The sequence below is a fragment of the Callorhinchus milii genome, unplaced genomic scaffold (genome assembly GCF_018977255.1).
Source record: "Callorhinchus milii isolate IMCB2004 unplaced genomic scaffold, IMCB_Cmil_1.0 Scaffold14, whole genome shotgun sequence".
Taxonomy (NCBI): Eukaryota; Metazoa; Chordata; class Chondrichthyes; order Chimaeriformes; family Callorhinchidae; genus Callorhinchus; species Callorhinchus milii.
In genome coordinates, this window is record NW_024704755.1 from 5,950,713 (window position 1) to 5,967,582 (window position 16,870).

General features: G+C 42.3%; 1 long non-coding RNA gene across 1 annotated transcript; it reads right to left on the minus strand.

Annotated features, from left to right (window-relative positions):
- Positions 1-4,567: 4,567 nt before the first annotated feature.
- Positions 4,568-7,247, minus strand: LOC103176014. Its single transcript, XR_006085470.1, has 3 exons — positions 7,201-7,247; positions 6,092-6,227; positions 4,568-4,678 (listed from the first exon to the last, which is right to left on the minus strand). It is a non-coding gene; the product is annotated as an uncharacterized LOC103176014 (long non-coding RNA).
- Positions 7,248-16,870: the final 9,623 nt, after the last annotated feature.

Sequence of the window (16,870 nt, forward strand, 5' to 3'; positions counted from 1 at the left end):
TCTGATGTTAATCAACACTTGGACTGAACCTCAGATCTTCCAGGGGGGAATTGGAATGTTATTGGAATATTATATACTCACGGCCACAGGGTCACTTGCCTGTGTTGTAGTTATTTCTTAAGCGTTTCACAAAAAATAACCGTTTGTTATGATGGATACTATGATGCTACAACTATAGTTATTTTCATACAGGTAAAAAAATTATAGGTAGTGTTTTTTAATCCAGTGGAAAAAAGTGAATAAGGTATTCATATCATATCAACTTTCTGCAGTCAAAGCAGCCAATGTTTAACTGCATCAACAAACGGCACATGGCCTTGAACAGGGAGTCACCACTTTGACAGTTTTGGGTCCACATAACAGCAGAGCAAGGACATGAATCTTTAGAGCAAATGGCAGCTTCCCAAATCTGCAATCCTGAAATCTTAAAGTGTTCAAAGGTGTTTCTATAGGTCCTGTAGTTCAGTGGTTAAAGCACTCGCCTCGCAAGCGAGAGACCTTGGTTGGATTCCCGGCAGGGTGAAACCTTGGGCAAGTTTCCTTACTCCACACGCCTGATAATAATCCCTCAAGACAAAAAACAATAATAAAATCAGTCATTTCAATCCACGACTGTTTTGTGGGACACTGCTGTGTGCAATTGGCTGCCGGGTTTCACCCACAAATATACAGTCAATTCACATTACAGCATATTCTGTGAAGCGCTTTGAGACGTCTCAAAGACATGAAAAGCGCTATATCAAATGTAAGGATTATTATTATTTTATGATTATTATTATAGGTTAGCTCACAGCAGATGTCTAGCTGGCATCAGGCCATAGGAGTTAGTGCTTCTGGGAAGATGCCACACAACGTTAAGACTCCTGACTGGGCAGAACGGATATAAGTTTCAGCAGGAGATAGCAAGCAGGGCGAGACACAATCAAGTAATCAGGCAAATGACTGAAATGTCTTCCCACTGTACCAAGCTGACTCGGCTTTGTTTATATACATACACAAGTGAATTTTGTGCCTGTAGCAAAAAAAACCCTGGATTTTCCTTGCAAAATAGGGTTGTTCCCCACTGCGTTACAACATTATTGAGTGGCTTTTCCCCAGTCCCTACCTGACAGTATCTGCCTCTGGATATTACTGTTCTGTTGTTGATCTTCAGTCCCAAGACAAAGGTCACAGAGATCTTTGAAAAGCCAGTGTACCACAGCGGCAGCATCAGGGTTACTGTTCACAGAATAGAAAGTCAGCTCTTGCCTCCAGTCAGCTCAGCAGCATTGCTTTTCAACATCAGATATTGATCTTAAAACCTCTCCTAATTATTTAAGTGTACATTCCTCTCTATAATTTCTTTTATTATTGTAACACTACACGATGCCCTGCTAGTTTCCACAATCTCTACACGCAGGTTAGGTTCGATAGTGTATTATTTTTGTAAAAATGTCTTACTTGGCGACGGTCTGTAAGGTTGGGGGTGAGGGGGAGTGGGGGGAAAGAGGGCAAAGGGAATAAAAAACAATCAGCAGAGGGAGGGTGGGGTGAGGTAAGGATCGAAACCGAGCTGAAGCTGGTTTATAACGAAGAGAGGAAAGGCCTAGGTGGAAGAGGATGAATAATGAGACAATAAGGCAAAGCAAACTGGTGCCAAAAAACATAGCGGAATCTCTTGTTTATGCCCACAAGCAAGCAGTGTATCAATGTTGCATTAGTACCTGGCTATTCATTCACCCGGTTTCCCAGGCCTGTTGTATCATTGATTTTCCTTTTACCTCTATAATTACTCTATATTCCCATATATCAGCTCACATTTCTCTTTGTACAGAATCGACCTCAAGACGCCCTGCATTTCCTGGATTATGACAATCTGAGCTGCACAACACTATCGCCCAACAGTAACAGCAGCTTTCAGTAAGGACATTAGCTGTGTCTCCAGCTGAAATACCTCTGTACCAGCTCTTCAAGGCTCACAATGTTTTCCTTCTGCAAACGCCAGACTATCTCCAGTATTGGTTGTTCCTACACAGAAGAAATAAAGATCAGAGGCTTTCTGTCAGCAACGGAGAAGCTGTCATATCAGTCAAGAACTCTCTTCTTGCTAATTTTTGCACAGCACAAAGCAACTACCTATCATCATCACTCCTTTCAGCCAACCGTACGAAGCTCTTCCACCCTTAGCTGATCACATTATACAACCCAGAGCTATGAACATCAGAATGTATCAGGAACATGATTTACATTCAAAATAAGCAAAGATAGATATAGAGCTTTGTTGATTCTTCTGAATGATGCGCGTAAAAAGAAAATACATTTCTGAAATGAGCATCACCCTAAATAAACAAGACTTTTATCATCTGGAAAACTTTTGAGAATTCTGCAAACCACTTGCTAAGGGCTGGTGGTGTTGGGGGGGGGGGGGGGGGGGAGAGTAAGGTGTTAAATGCATTATTGACTGATGGAATTATGTACGTTATAGAATTCCAGATAGGGGAACCAACAGACTTATCCTTCATATACGCCCATTGAACCCCAATAATGCTAAACCCCATTCTCACCTTCGCTTTACAAATCTCTTGACTGAACTGTAGTCGGCTGAACATATTGGAGGATTGCAGGTCTTGCATGGTCTGAAGTAAACAGGTGAACTTACTCTGGAACAACATGAATGTGGTCAGTGCTCCAAACAAACATAGAAAAGAAGCACTTCCCATTTTATTACGTTACATCTGCTGCATAATATCCATCTGATTTCTTCTTTATTATGATGGGTGATGACCATAGTTTCCTAGATCACTCAGCAAAGTACTTTAACTAATATTGTAAGACAGTGGCAATATCAGAGGTACAGCGCCAGTTGTGTTAATTTAAAGTAAAATGTTTTTCAGGTCTTGGCCTGGCTCAGTTGATAGCTTGGAGTCAAAAGGATGTGGGCTTAAGAACCTCGTGAGTACCTAGAGTTTACAGCACCTTGGGACTTCCTTCTGACGTGAAAGGCATTATACAAATGTAATTTGTTGTTGTTGACACATCAATACTGGAGACAGCTGTACTGCCGAAAATGCTGTCCTTCAGATGAGACGTTAAACTGAGATCCTGTCTGTCTATTCAAGCGGGCATTAAAGGCACTGTTCAAAAAGAGAAGAAAGTTTCTCCCAGTGTCTTGACCAACATTTACCATACAAATTTGGTCATTCACTTAATGGCTATTTATGGATATGGGCTGTCACGTTTACCTAAAAAATACACAGTTGTTACACTTTATTGTACAGAATAAATTCTGTAAGTGCTTTGAGATGTTTTTACCACCGACATGATAAGACGTTAATGATTATTGTTATTATTTTTCCAGCTCTGGTGTAACAACTATTTACATATTCAACACATCAAAAAGAGACTTACTCTTTGAGCAGAGCTCAACATGACAGTACGTCTCGACACGACTGAAAGGATTTGATGGATTTTCTCTGCAGATGCTCTTGCAGACAGAAGCCCCACAGGCAGGTCCATCTGCAATGCCTGTTCTTGCAGAACTGACGCTGGAAAAGATACATGAAATTGGACAAAAGCACAAAAGGTTTACATTAGCTCCTAAACATACCAGCTTAAACCACAAGGATATGATACAGACACAGCCTCCTGGTTTTACTGCCACTGAGATGAAACAGTGGAAGAGCAGACAAAATATCAAGCAGACGAACAATGTGATTAGATGTATAAGGTGACATCTGGAAGAAAACAGTTTGACTATATTATTTCCTACCCTGTTTTTAAAGCTCTCCATGGTACTGATAGATGTCAGATATAGTGAGAGAAAGCGAGAGCAAGTGAGAGAGAGAGAAAGCGGGAGAGTGCATTGGGTAATGACCTGATTCTTGGATTTAGTTGCTCTGTAATTAACTGCTTGAGGTATGCGAAAACAGGCTAAAATAATGGGAAACATCAAGACTTCATTCGGGGACCTTTCTGGATCACACCCACAAACCTGCAGATGCAGAGCATGGGAATTGTGCACCAAAGAACGTGAATAAGTACAGCTACTGAGGAATGTTGACTATGGCGTCTTGTAAACTGAAAACCATTGGCTGTGCAGTACAGAATGTATAATACAATCACCTATCAAAGAATCTCCAGCAGCAGCTTTTGTCTCTTGATCGTCACAGCTAACAGTACAGGAACTGGACGAATGTCTACTTACTGACCCATTAACCTGTTCAGGAAATAATACATTTTTAGTTATAAATAAATGCTTGCCAAACTGTCCGCTCCCTCCGTCTCAAGACTGGGCTTCGGTCACCCTCCTAGCCCCATCCACCCTGCCCTCCACCCCTCCTGATCCCAACCCCCAGCTCGGGTGCAAATCCTTGACTGTCCAGCGCCTTGGGACGTTGTTGCGACGTGAGAGGCTCTGTACAAAGATAAGTTGTTGTTGTAACAGAAACGCCACCTATACTCTCTTTGCGACTTACCCTGTTAGTGTCTGCATGACTTCTTATACATTTTTTAGCTTTAGTCTTGGGTAATATTTGCAAAGGGCAAATCTACATACATAAAGGGCAACAATGCTTAATTATCCCCTTTACCTCCAGGAGCAGGTCACCGAGATTCTGATGACGACTCATGAACCGAATGACTGCATCCTTCAGTCCATGTGCAGGAAGAGGCCTCTGTCTTTGCCTGTGAGTTCTTGGCCCTGGAGATATTGAAGGTACTATAAACACCAACGAATTACATAATTTACCGAAATGACATTAAATTACTGAAGATACACTGAAAATATTGAAATTGTACTAGTTATAACCAGACACCATAGTATGTTGTAAAACAAAATCCTTGCAATTTGATATGGCATTTTATCAAGTCATCGAGATGTCAACAAGAACACAGGGAAAAAATCTCAAATGGTGCTGTGGAATATTCAACATCCACCTGAAAAGGCAGACAAGGCCTCACTTTAAACGTCTTATCCGAAGGACGGCACCTCTGACAGTACAGTACTCCCTCAGCACCACAATGCTGAGTGCCGATCTAGACCTAGTAAGCTCAGAGTCCTGACATGGGGCTTGAATTCATAACCTTCTGACTAAGAGGGTAGATGTTACCAATTGAGCCAAAGCTGACACCTTTTCCTTCATTCAGCATTGATCCCACATTTATAGCCCATTTTAGAATTCATCACCATCTAACTGTATCAACTCAATTCCAGTAATTCATCAGATTGGCAGTTTCTGGAAAGGTCAAATAACAACATTGTCAATATCAGGAGAGCACAGATAAAGGAGAAAAGTCTCTTCTCTGTTTTGATCACGGGCAAAAATAATTTTCTGTTGGCTAAGATCTTGATTGCATTGCATTTAAATTTAGATCATTTTAAATGATATGACCACTGGAGAGCATTGAGTCATAATTAGTCTTCGTGACAAAATTATATCAAAGCTGCCATTATAAATATATACGGTAGTTTTATTTAAAATGTACAAAACAATAGTTTGGGGGAAGACATTCCTGTTGTACAAGCTCATTGTGATCAATGCGGCACCTCTGCAGCAAATTTTCAGAGCAGGCAGTTTGCGGCCAAAATATTCCCTAATAAAATTACACTGACCCCATTTAAACATAATTCAGGCCTAACTGTTATGGAGCCCTTGGCCAAACTACTAAAGCACAGATGTTCAATTACTCCTTACAGGATTCAAATAAACCATACTAATTGCATCATTCTTTATTATAAATTGTGCTTAAAGATACCAGATGTATAATGGAATATGCCAAAGAGCTGTGCAATAACAAAGTATCAACAACCTCATCAGCAGTTGTATGGCTTCATAGATAATACAACTGATTCATAAAGCTACATGCTTGATGGCATCCGTTATGCCAAAAAGACACAACTTTTAAGAAAACTGTTCAGCAAATCCCTTTATTGCTTGTTTATTGAATGCTAAATTCAAATCACTGAAGAATATGAATTCATCCCTTTGTAACAAAAGTGGTGCACCCTGCCTCAAACAACACAGACTTGCCAGACTTGCTGAAATTGCCCTATTAATTTTGCCCCAAACATGAAAATTATGTGCCACACCAGTTGAAAGTTCACTTGACTCACCTAACAACTGTGAGAGTGTTTTTCTCTGAGGTGCATCAGCAGAACAAGACTGATATGAAGCAAGGTTGGAGACATCACTTGACATTGTGGCTTTCAAAACAATACTCTCCTGTCACTAGCCGTGTCTTATTGGGTCCTGCACACACACAATCGAAAAAACATTTAAAAGTAGCATCTGTCAAACCAACAACCGACTTAAAATGTGCACGTATTCTTAATAATAATCCTTGCATTTGATATAGCGCTTTTCACGTCGGGAGGACGTCCCAAAGCGCTTCACAGAACACACTGTAAAGTGAATTGACTGTATATTTGTGGGCGAACGCGGCAGCCAATTGCGCACAGCAATGTCCCACAAACAGTCGTAGATTGAAAATGACCAATTTATTATTGTTTTTGGTTTTGGAGGGATTATTATTAGGCTCTGTGTGGAGTAAGGAAACTTGCCCGAGGTTTCGGCCTCTGCCTGGAATTGAACTCAGGTCTCTCGCTTGCAAAGCGAGTGCTCTAACCACTGAGCTACAGGACTCCACGTGTGCTTCTGATCTGGTGTAACCGAGTTAATTATCAGCTCACGACTATAACTGATCCTATCTTTGATTCTGTCTTATAGTTCTATCTATACTGATCACGTCTCCCTCCCTCCCACTCTCTCTCTCCCTCCCTCTCTCTCTCTCTCTCTCTAGCTCGGCTGGTGCGGAGACACTTTCTGCCTCCGCTCTAACATTAAACATAGTGGATCTCTCCCTCTGTGGATGACTTGATCTCTCTTACAATCTGCGACTGTTTGTGGGACATTGCTGTGCGCAATTGGCTGCCGCGTTCGCCCACAAATATACAGTCAATTCACTTTACAGTGTGTCCTGTGAAGCGCTTTGGGACGTCCTCCCGACGTAAAAAGCGCTATATCAAATGCAAGGATTATTATTATTATTTATTACATCGTTCTATCTCCTGGGCACTGGGCACTGCTCTCTCTCTCCCTCTTTCTCTCTCCCTCTCTCTCTCTCCCTCCTTCCCTCTCTCTCTCTCTCTCTCCCTCCCTCTCTCTCTCTCCTTCTCCTCCAGTAAAAGTCAGCACAGTTGGTCTCTCTGACTGCAGTGCTCACCGCCGCAGCTCTCATGTCACTGTCTCTCCCGGTGAGTGTCTGGTCTCGGATTGACTTCCGCGTTGATCCCGCGCTGCGCTGCCATTGGTCGAGTGAAATGTATCCCTTTCTGCTGCGAGCCAATCAAACGGCGCCTCTCCCCCCCCATTCACACCGACTCCAGTCACTCACATCACTGTTGTGAATGAGAGGGCAATTCTTTTCCTTTTCTCACCTCTGTTTTGCTCAGGTTTTCATTTAAAAAAAATCAGGCATTTCCAACCCCCACTCCCCCCCCCTCCACCCCCCTCCACCCCCACTCCCCCCCCACTCCCACCCCCCTCCACCCCCACTCCCCCCCCTCCACCCCCACTCCCACCCCCCCACCCCCACTCCCCCCCCCCTCCACCCCCCTCCACCCCCACTCCCACCCCCACTCCCCCCCTCCTCCACCCCCACTCCCACCCACTCCCACCCCCACTCCCACCCCCCTCCACCCCCACTCCCCCCCCTCCACCCCCACTCCCACCCCCCCACCCCCACTCCCCCCCCTCCTCCCCCCCCTCAACCCCCACTCCCCCCCCTCCACCCCCACTCCCACCCCCCTCTACCCCCACTCCCCCCCCCTCCACCCCCACTCCCCATTAGTTTAATGCGCAGAAAGCACAGAGTAAGTCATTTCAGGGTCAGTTTCATTCACTGTCCTCAAGAGTTCAGGTGTGACTTGACATGTCTGTCTGGTCATTGTGGGGAGATGGAGGGAGGAACAGAACAGGGTTTGGTCTTGGCCGCATTCTGTCCAGCCAGAGGTGACTATCCTGATGCAGTCCTGGTGAATTAGGTGCAATGAAAAACTCAGGGTATGAATGTTAATCGCCATTTTTCTTCAATATCAATTATGCCCAGGAATTGAACCCTTTGGGTTTGGCAAACCAAACTTGTCCTGTTGCTTTTAAGTAGTGTAGACTGAGCCATTCCTAACTTTGATAGTTGCCCTCTAAATACGCTTGTTCTCACTTCTTTGCATTGCAAGACTTGTCCAACTTGAGGTTTTATCAGTAAAATTGTTGTGGTCCTATTATTCCTAGGATTCAAATGAAGCACGGCAATAATATCTAATTATTTACACAAGGACAGCTTTTTTAAAAAAAACGAAGTTTTGCTGTACATTAAACCCACCCCAAAAAACAGAAAATCTACAGTTCAGTTGTCTTGTTTAAATTTTAATAATTTAGTTTTGCATGATAATTGACTGAAAGATTTGGATGTTGATGGCTTGATTGAGGACACACATGGGTGTTGTTGTCCATTCACTTCATGGCTGTTGTTTGGGACATTGCTGTGCACAAATTGGCTCCTGCGTTCGTCTACAAATATACAATCACTACACTTTACAGAAACCTCTCCAAGTTGTTTTGTCACGATAAGGCACTATATCAAACACAAGTATTATAATTTTATAATTATTATTAAAAGTAAGATGGAGAGAGCTTTTGTACACCACCAGTGTCCCTCACAGGAATGACTACAGAAAAAAATCAGAATTAAACTCTCCCATGTGAAAACTGTGACTGCCAAACCAAGATGAGATCCATGTCTTTGTGCTCACAGAATAAATATCACTGCCCTTGAGCAGATAATATTCATGCAGAGCAGTGTCTGTCTCTTTCTACACCATTAAAAGTTGAGGTGGCTCTCCTGTGGAGAGGGGAAGATGGCTTACTTATGGTGATAGCTTCTAACTGGCCAAGTTGTTAACTGGGCTGGGTACCTTCATGGATGAGCTGCTAATAGTTATGATTCTGGTGCAGAAACTCCATCAACGGTTTCCGATAAGTGGACAACAAGTCAGTTGAATGTTTTAATTTAGCATTCGTAGACAAAAAAAAACTACTTTTGAAAATAAAAGGTCCAGCGAGGGCAGACTCCTGAGATGTGTATAGTGTGCAACAAAACATTCATTTCCACTGCTGCATAAGCTGTTTCCCCAGCATCGCACTTCAAACGTTTGTGGGAGGGTGTGATTCATACACTGGGAAAGAGATAATGGCTTAAATCAGCTCTGTGCCTCACTGCTCAATGTCAAAAAAATTTAAATTATTGCGGTATGAAGAACTGCAAGTTACATCTTTTTGTGTGAAGTATTTTTCGGCTGGAAATATCACGTATTGCTGCTTTGGTAAAACTTGTCTATATATCAGCATTCCGTTTTTCTGACTGAAGTACAAAGCGGTTTGGATTCTGAACACCCCTCTGATTTATTGTGGCTTTGAATGGGATGAGGTAATATGTGTGTGGCTTTGTTAAAATTGCTTTGAAATTTCCAGTTATTTATAGCAGAATTAAAATATCCTGTTAGCTGGTAAATAAACAGTGAGAGTGTTTCCCAGATTGAAACCACGATTTCTCCCCAAATCAAACAACTTAAACAGGATAAGATGGATTTCTCTCTCTCTGCCCCCCCACCCACCCAAACACCCACCCACCCACTCCCCCCACACACACTAACAATGCAGCTTCAGACTCCTGCAACAACTACACACTTACTTCCTTTTACTGTACCCATTAAACCTTGCAGTTTCCAAAATGTGTGCATTACTCGTGGTTTTTCCACGCCTCAGAATACTAATTGCAAAGTTTCACAGGCTGAAATCTAAGACAGAAACAATTTAAAATAATTTCCTGAATTTCAACACAGGGGATTACAATTTCAAAGTGGTGCCCCCATGATGCAACTTGGAAACCCTGCATTCTGTCGTTGAATGTCTGAAAAATTAATGTAGTAGTTATTTAAAAAATTCCTTGCTCTCCGTTTAGAGTTTATTTAGAATTCGAAAATTGCATCGTTCAAAGTTTCTCTCCTGAATAAAATTAATAAATACTCAGTAGAAAACACTCCCATTTAATATTCAGAGTTACTGAATTGTTACTGGAAACATCGGGCAGTATCAGCGGTTTAGGAAGCAACTGATGGAGCTTTGCCAAGTCTCTGCCTGTCACTTGAAATGTGCCATCACTGGAGCATTGCCACATCTGGTCCTGCCTCAGCTCAGCGATGTTGGCCCTTGACCAGCGATGTTGGTCCTTAGAAATTGATAACTGATAATGTAAATAAACTTGAAACATTTGACAGCTGACAGCATAACGTTTGTGTTTTTTTTTAAAAACATTGCATATGATGGTTTTCGGGTAGGGGGTCACCGGTGGAGGTAAGAATATTTTATCCAGTGTGAACATTCTCAGATCAGCTATAACAACAACAACAAAAATTACATTTGTGTAGCACCTTTCATGTCGGGAGGACAACCCAAGGCGCTGGACAGTCAGAGATTTGGACCCGAGCTGGGGGTTGGGATCAGGAGGGGTAGTTAATAACCTGGGTAGATGGAGGGGAGATGTTCTACCCCCAAAAAGCCTTCACCATCTGACCTGTACCTCTAACTGAACAAGCATGATTTGTTTTATGTCCTACATTAGCCATCTTTGTTGCCTCAGAGTGAAATCGATGAACTATGATCGTGCTGTTAGCAACTGGATTGCAACCTTCGTGACCTGAACCAGAGCTAGAATTCTGTCAGAAAGGGATGACTTTTTTGTCCCATCGACATGAACTGGGTACGAATGCACGTCTTGCAAATGAAAAGGTCAACGTGCACTCACTGCATTATCCAGCCCTCATTCTATCTATGTTTTTTACGATATTGTTTTCTTCGTTTGCTGAGTGTGCCCTTGCCATCTGCGCAGAAAGGGAGGAAGCAACCGGCTTTTGGCAGGTGTTTTGCAATAATTGGAGGGAATGAATCCTCAGGATGACTCAGCAGGCTTATCTGTATTGATAGCGTCAGTGACTGCACCCAGTAGTATTCCTTTAAGAGGAGGTTATAAGAATGATCTGTTTGGTTTAAAATGACAGTCAATACGTACAAAAATAGAAATAGGTCAGTTGTCAGCATTTTGGAAGATCCTGAATCAATCTCATCTCTGCATTTAGCAAAGGTTGCTGACTCCACGAAAGTGAACTCGCTGCTTCAGCTTTTAATGATAAAAAAATCATAATTTGCTATTTTTGTAAAATCGGAATTTTCTGAATTTAAAACGTTTTGTGTCTTGATCGATTTCTCAAGATTTGCTGTGCCCTGAAAGGTCGCTGGATAAAGGTGCAGCATTAAACCACAACACACTAAGCCATACTGACCAGACAAGGACAGGCTCAAATTCTTTATTCCAAGTCACCCCTTCTTCCGAACGGAGAATTATTGAAGAACACAACGCGAGTGAACCAATAGTACAACGTTTGGGACCCAAACAACTACAGGCGGTTAAAGCAAACACTTGGCATCACCTTTACTAGACAAGATCACAAGGGGGATTTAGAATAACAACAACAACTTGGATTTATAGAGCGCCCTCCACGCCGGACGGCGTCTTAGAGCGCGGAATAATAATAATAATAATCCTTGCATTTGCTAACATGTCGTTGAGACGTCTCAAAGTGCTTCACAGAATATACTGAAAGTGAATTGATTATATATTTTGTGGGCGAAAAAGCAAGAAGGTCCTTTGGCCAGTTTGATGTCATGCTTCCAGAACACCCAGCCTATAGTCTTAAACGTTGGACCTTCATTAATGTTTCATGTTCGGCTTGAGTTATTTACGGTAGTCCCAAATGACAAACCGTTGAAGAGTTTTAAGACTGCTATAGGCTAGTGTTGTTTCTATGTGTGGGCTAAGGGGAACAGGAATTGTTGACTCTCCCTTGGTTACAAGAGGATTTCATAACGAGAGGCAAAAAGGATTAAGTGGAATAAAAACTGAATTGAATTAATATAGTTGGGGAAAAATAACAGGAAGTGCAATTGAATATTGCTGTGGAATTTTTGAGGATATTATGGTATGTAGGTGAACAGCAAATACCTGCCATTCAATATGGGTGTGTAATTGCAGAGGTGTGTATAATTACATACACCAGAAATATTTACAAATCCTGCAGTCAGCTGTGACAACCCTCCCCTCTGGGCTGCTACATTTTTCCACCAGTCACCTTTGAAATTATTTCAAAAATGATGTGATTGTTTTTCTCTTTCCTATCTAAATTTCTTTTATGATAATTAATATCGGGACTGTACAGAAAATAATTTTTTGCTGTAATTGCACTACTTCACCGAGCAGACGAGACGACAACAATGACAACAAAATTTATAGAGCGCCTTTCACCTTGGGAGGAGGTCCCAAAGTGCTGAACAGACAGGTGTCAGGGCCTGAGCATGGGGGAGGGTGGTGTAGGGGTGAGGTAAGGCAGAGAGGTGGGAGGGCGACCAAAGGCATGGTCGAAAAGAAGGGTCTTGAGACCGGCTTTGAAGGAAGCAAGGGAGGAAGCGAGGCGAAGGGACCGTGGGATGGCGTTCCAGAGTGTGGGGGCAGAGAGGCTGAAAGTCCGGCCACCGATGGTAGGGCGGGTCGGGCAGGAGACATGGAGCACCCATGAGCCCGCTAAACGGAGGGAGCGGGCAGGTTGATAGGGAGTCAGCAGGTCAGAGAGGTTGGAGGGGACAAGACCATGGATGGCCTTGAAAGTGAGGACAAGGATCTTGAACTCGATCCTCTGGGGGATGGGGAGCCAGTGGAGTCGGGCGAGGGTGATGGGGTCGTGGAGCCTGGTGACAAAGAGATAGGAAGTCTCTCCCACTGAGAACAAAGAGCTAATCATTTTTCTTTCCTGGTAACTGTGTTGGAGTGTGTGAGAATTTTCTTTTCTCTGAGCAAAACAGATTTTGAATGCACAGTTTGACTTCCAACCTCACTATTTCAATTTTCAGTGCCAATTGCCAGTTGAGCCAAGTTTGTTTTGTTATGTTTTTTCCTTTCATCCAAAAGCCTTACTCAGGTTCCGTCTGGTAGATTTAAATTGAGAAGGAATAATGAAATGCAAGGATTACCATTATTATTATTATTATTATTATTATCATTATTATGATCCTATAATAACCCTTACATTTGGTATAGCACCTTTCACTTCAAGAGGACATCCCAAAGTGCTTCACACTATATACTGTAAATAATAATTATCCTTGCGTTTGATATCGCACCTATTACATCTTCAAGACGCCTCAAAGCGCTTCACAGAATATACTGTAAAGTGAATTGACTATATATTTTGGCGAAAAGTGAGGTGGCTGTTTTTTTTGTGGGTGAAAGCGAAAGCCAATTTGCACACAGCAATTTCCCGTAAACAGCCAAGAAGTGAATGGCCAATTTTATTTGGGGAATCAGAATAAAGTATCGAGAAGGACAAGAGAATAGTGGTAGGTCATGCACTAATTATTTAGACTTTCTTTCAAATGATGCTCATGTTTAAATAACAAATATGTTTATTTATTATTTCTCTCCATAATATACTCTAGTAACTCTTAAAACAAAACAATGCTCTCGTTGTGAGAAGCTTTAGCATTTGCAGGAAGATTGTTTCACAAAGAGGATTCCTCTGTGGCCAGATGTTGTTTTTGTATCTTGTTTGGTTGTTCTTGTCATTGGGAAATGGTCATTTTGGTAACTCCAAATAGCACCGTTTTTATTATTCCTCTGGTTTGATGATTGATGACGAATAATAACAAAACTGTAAATGCTCAAAACACTGAAGCAATGTTATAATGTAGAATACTATTTTGTGTGTTTCGCCCACAAAATACATAATCAATCCATATATAACATGCACAATTATACAGCAAATCAGATGGACAAAACTCCCCTTTAATAAACAGGGCGCTGCTAAACCCGCGTGGATTTGATTGCAGATTTATCTGTCTTCTCGGTAGCTAGCTAGCTTGTTTACTTTCCAAAATAACAATGCATTTTTTGTTGGTCACCAGCTCAGAGAGCCAACCCATTGGTCTTGCTCTCTGTTGTTTTTGTTCGTTTCTCATCTGCATCCTTTATTGTTGAAGTGGAGCCGTGCAGCGAAACCTTGGCCAGTATTGGCACTGCAGACCGGCTTACAGTACTGCATTCTCCGAGTTTGCATATTTCGATCGGTGAATAACAACCTTGTGGAATTGATTCTATCTGGTTTGAAAATTGGAATTTGGACATTGACACAGCACAAGTAACGTAGAGGCAATAAATGGGTAATGAACACTGAATTAAATAGAAAAGGGCTTAAAGTAAGATTAAAAACAGCTGAGTGCCACAACTTCTGTCTCCTCCCCACTTCCAGACTAGAAATGGAAGATATAGCTCTGTTCATGAAAAGCCCCTCTTCGGGTCCTCTGTTGCTCTTGTATAATGTATGCAGCAATAATGGAGATACAGATTGGATGCTGGAGGTAAAACACAGTGTATCACAAAGCGAAGTAAATTCCAATCACTGAGCTACAAACCAAACCACAAATCTCTCATTGAGATTAGAGGTCACAGTCTTGGCTGAGACTGCAGTGCAGTCATGGGGGAGTGGCACATTGTCAGAGGATGAGACCGTAAATAGTTATTCCAGTTCAGGTGGATATTAAAGAAGGGTGTTTCTTGCAGTGTCCTGGCCATAACCCTTCAAGTTATCTGGTTATTCAACTCGTGACCTTGGTGGGGAGAATAAATGACTGCTGCACCTGACAACAAAAACAACCTCTACAGTTGGCAGCAATTGCTTTGCTTTGACTTGAAAAGATACCCGTGTATAAATATGTCTTTCTTTCTTCATTACCACACAGAAGTTGAATAATTGTAGCCGACAGACATATGTGGAACTCCCGGTCTCATCTGGATTCTCTTAAGCAAGAAGATGGGTTTCTGCATGTGTCAGACACTCAGCCGACCAAAAAGATGCATATGGTGCCATATTTGGACGTTTCGCCCACAAAATATACAGTCAATTCACTTTAGAGTAAATTCTGTGAAGTGCTTTGAGACGTCTCGAAGATGTGATAAGGCACTATATCAAATGCAAGGATTATCATATGCAGTATACGTGTTAGATTTAAGCTATGCACAGCCTGACAGAAATTTGACATTGCAAGATCAATCCGTGTATTACATTTGCAGTAAAAAATGCAGAATGAGTCATTTATTGGTATGTAAATTTGAATTATGCAAAACCTCTTTTTAACATAAGAGCACAGCAGAACTGAACATAGCAGGTGAGAAACGTCCAAGGAAATGAGGTGTTTGTTTTCTTGTTGCTTCTAATGTTGTCTCCTTGTACTGCATCCGATAGGAAGCCATGGTGAGGAATGGAAACCAAGACAAACAGACCAGTCCTGCGCAAATATCTTTAATAATGAATGTAAACGCTGCAGCAAGAGAGAAGCACATCTCATTTCAGCAAGTCTTAACCGAAGACACCGCCCCCCCCACCCCCACCCAGCACCCCCCAACACCCCCCACACCACCACCCAAACACTTACTTGGTTGTTTTAAGCAAATTATAAAAGATCAGGAAAGCTCGTCAACATCACTTTTACCAATGCCTTCATGTTGCCGATGTGGTAAGGTGCGCTATATCGAATGCCAGGATTATTATTTATCACTAATCCAGCCCAGCAATGACAATTATTGAAAGGACAGAGCCTGTCTGTGAACGAAGGAGAGGAAAAGACTGGGGGAGGGGGTGTTAGGCAGCCAGTTGAAAGGGGTGGGTGGGTGGGGGGGGGATATACTGTGTTGAATATACAGTCTCGAAGACTTGATAAGGTGCAATATCAAATGCAAGGATTATTATTATTATTATTATTATTATAGTCTCGAAGACTTGATAAGGTGCAACATCAAATGCAAGGATTATTATTATTATTATTATTATTATTATTATTATTATAGTTTCGAAGACTTGATAAGGTGCAATATCAAACGCAAGGATTATTATTATTATTATTATTATTATTATTATAGTCTCGAAGACTTGATAAGGTGCAATATCAAACGCAAGGATTATTATTACTTTCTCCCATCTCCAGACACTGCAGTTAGTCTGATGTGAGCCACCAGCCCCTGATTTGTGTTATCCTCCTGCCTTCTTTTCCCCACTTCCTCCCCATCCCTCTGTGCTGTGTGTGAGTATGTGTGTGCTGGTTGGTGTGTAATTGAGTGTATTTGAGTGTGTGTGTGTGTGTGTGTGTAAGTGGTGTTTGTTTATTGAGTGGGTTTGGCGTCGTGTGGTGTGTGTGTGTTCAGTGACTGCGCATTGTGTGTGTGTTCAGTGACTGCGTATTTTATGTGTGTATTCAGTGACTGTGTGTGTGTTCAGTGAGTGTGCAGTGTGAGTGTGTGCAGTGAGTGTGTGTGCAGTGAGTGTGTGTGTGTGTGCAGTGTGTGTGCAGTGTGAGTGTGTGTGCAGTGAGTGTGTGTGTGCAGTGTGAGTGTGTGTGCAGTGAGTGTGTGAGTGCAGTGTGAGTGTGTGTGCAGTGAGTGTGTGAGTGTGAGTGCAGTGTGAGTGTGTGTGCAGTGTGAGTGTGTGTGAGTGCAGTGTGTGTGTGTGAGTGCAGTGTGAGTGTGTGTGCAGTGAGTGTGTGAGTGTGAGTGCAGTGTGAGTGTGTGCAGTGAGTGTGTGTGAGTGTGAGTGCAGTGTGAGTGTGTGAGTGCAGTGTGTGTGAGTGTGAGTGCAGTGTGTGTGTGTGAGTGCAGTGTGAGTGTGTGTGCAGTGAGTGTGTGTGAGTGTGTGAGTGCAGTGTGAGTGTGTGAGTGAGTGTGTGTGAGTGTGAGTGCA